The sequence below is a fragment of the Macrotis lagotis genome, chromosome X (genome assembly GCF_037893015.1).
Source record: "Macrotis lagotis isolate mMagLag1 chromosome X, bilby.v1.9.chrom.fasta, whole genome shotgun sequence".
Lineage (NCBI taxonomy): Eukaryota > Metazoa > Chordata > Mammalia > Peramelemorphia > Peramelidae > Macrotis > Macrotis lagotis.
The window spans coordinates 244,290,403-244,293,609 of NC_133666.1; positions in this window are offsets into that span (position 1 = coordinate 244,290,403).

The window sequence follows — 3,207 nt, forward strand, 5'->3', positions numbered from 1 at the left end:
GTCTACCTCTCACTCCACATTGAGGTAGCCCCTAACAACCAGTCCCTTCCTGTCTCCCTCAAAACACATGCAAGGTACAGAAGAGCTTCCACTCTCATTCCTTTCTTAGTGGCTATGGGCATCCTTTCTGAAGTGGGTACAGGGGTGAGAAGCATCACTTCTCTGTATTACTTTCAGCAGTTAATCACAAGATCCTCAGGCTATATCCTTGATGATATAGCCAAAAGTCTCCTACAAATTCAAAATCAATTGGATTCCCTAGCTGCTGTAATCTTACAAAACAGATGGGGCCTGAAACCACTGATAGCCAAGAAGGGAGGTCTCTGTTCCTGGACAAAGAATGCTGTTTCTATGTTAATCAGTCTGGATTGGTTTGGGATGCTACCAAAAAACTGACTTGATAGAGCCTCAAGTATTAGGGAAAAATCAGCAGTTGGTTTCATTCTTCCCACATTCTCCCTTGGCTCCTTCCCACATTAACCCCACTAATCATAGTCTTTTTGGCATTCTTCTTAGGTTCTCCTTCGTTTTGGATGCTAAAAAAACAGTGAACACTACAACATCTCAGAAGGCCAAATCCATGATGCTACTTCAGGCCCAAGGATACCAACAGTTCCACTCTTTACCCTTTACTATACCTGATGACATCATCATCCCCACTCAGCTAGAAGAAGCTCCAGAAGAACCTACCTCTGATCCCAATTCTCCTTAGTAAACTAAAACAAAAAGGTTGTAATGTTGGATCCAGGCCTGAGTTTAATTCTTGCCCAGTAAAATCCCATTGATTATTCTTTCCTAAGGACAGGAATCCTAACCTCCATAGAAACTCCAAACAAAGCCAATCTCACTTTGGTAATCCCCCAAATAAAACACATCCTCCATGGAGACCCCAAGGGCTCCCTGTCTCTATAGATCCATACCACCCTGTGGCCTATATCCACTACCCTATAAAAAGACTTGTTCTCCCCACTACCCATTGCTGGAGTCTGCTCAGACCCAGTTCTTCAATAAACAGTTTTGCATTCACTTCCACTTATAGTACCATCTTCCTTTTTTACCTTTTGATCTTTCAGGAAGAGGGCAAAACCACATTTATGGACTTACCATGAGAAACTGGAGCCCTGAGAAGATGTCCCTGGTCTGCAAGTGAGGCCTAGAGCTAAGGTCTAAATACTTCTAAACTTCTCTTCTGCAATTTTCTTATTCTAACTTTTCTGTATCTATCCTATCCTCCCATTATAACTTCTTGAGGGCAAAAAAGAGCAAAAGACATTTTTCTTTCTTTCTTTTATCTCCCTTACTACTTTTCTGGAAGCTTAATGAAAGCTTGTTGAATTGACCTAAAGGATGTGGGTGTTAGCCTTGATGAATCCACAGTTTGAACAAAGGTCTTTAGACTGGAGTCCACAGCATCTTATTGCCTTGTAGATAAGAGTGAATTAGGGCTTACTATGGGTCAGACAGTACTAAGTAATACTTGAGGATAGAAGGCCAGAAAACAAGGAACACAATTCTAAAAGGAGAAAACAAAGCATACTAGAGATTTGAAAAGATTGCCAGAGTAGGGATAGGCTGCTCCAGAGAGTCAGTTGAGGCTGAGAATGAATGACAATAGCAGAAAGAGGACGTTCAAGATAGGCCCTGGTATGGTAAGCCCTTATCAGCAGGCCCCAACCTGCCTTTCCAGCCTTTCTAGTTACCACCCTCTACACACTTCATTTGCAATACTCAATATAGTTATCCCTTCCACATCAAGGAAGTTAGGGGCCTGTTGGCCCTATCCCCAATCTAGGAAGTTTGTGAAAAAATATTTTTGATCCTTCATACCAAAGAAGAACTTCTAATAATAATAACTATTATTATTTTAGGTTTTTGCAAGGCAAATGGATTAAGTGACTTGCCCAAGGCTACACAGTTAGGTAATTCTTTTTTTTTTCTAGGTAATTATTAAGTGTCTGAGGCTGAATTTGAACTCAGGTTCTTCTGACTCCAGGGCTGGTGTTCTATCCACTGTACCACCTAGCTGCCCCAAGAACTTCTAATTGTTATAATATTAAAAGATAAAATATGTTGACATTATACAATATTATACATACATTTTATACATTTCTGAGTTTCTTAGTTATTTGGTGTCATATTCTGGCCTTTGTCATCTGCAGATTCTGCAAAATTCCCCTTTTAATTTTTTATACTGATTCATGATATATTAAAACTATAAGAAAAGTTGAGATGTGGAAGGAATAACTGTACTCTATTGCCAGTCTCTGTATACCTCTCCCCAGGTATAGTCTGTAAGTATATGTGCATGTCTACCTGTATTAGACTATAAGGTTCTTGGGCCTTTGTCTTTGTAACCCCAGCTTCTAACAGAATGTAAGGTGCCAAACAGGCCTTTAATAAAACAGTTGGTCCCTGATTCGGTGTTCTCAAATGTTTTGGTGTCAGGATTGCTTTAGACACTTAAAAATTAGTGAAGACAATGTCCCCCTCACCACCCCCCATGTCAAAGTTTGCAAAACTTGGGAAGTCATCGGAAATAGAGAGGCTCTAGAAGACATCATCTCAGCCAAGCCCTCCAGGCCCGAAGTCGTTTGCCCGGGGTCCTCCCGGGAGTCCACCACCGGGCTAGGATTCGTGGCTGTCCCCCAGGCCTGCACATCACACATGCATTCAGTGGTACCCAAGTGAGCAAGCCTGGTCTGTGGGAACGAAGGGTAAATTGTCCTTCCGAGTGGAAGGGATAGGCAATGAAGACACTCTTTTGGGGAAGGGCCACCTCCATGTTGTCTCCGAGACAAGAGACATTGGAAGCAGTTTGGGTGTGGGATGTGTGAGCCTGGAATTGCCCGGGGCCACACGGAGGCCGAAGGTGTTGGGTGGGAGCGAGAAGCCGCGGGGGCCCGGGCCCCTCCCAGCGGGGCCGCCTATCCTGGCGAGCTTAGAGTCCGGCGCTCCTCCCCCCGGGGCACGGAGGGCCCTGTCCCGGGGGGCGGGGGTCTCATCTGGGTGCCAGGGGAGGAGGGGCTCAGCCACCCGGAGCCGACTTCATCTCCGCCGCCCTTCCCTCCCGGGTCCCCCCGGGGCAGCCCGCGGGCCCCGAGATGACTCAGGTGAGGAAGGCGGGGCGGGGCGGGCCGGGCCGGGCCGGCGGGGGCCGGGCCTCGGCTCCGGAGCCTCCGCCTCCCCGGGCTCCCGAGAGAAGAAGCC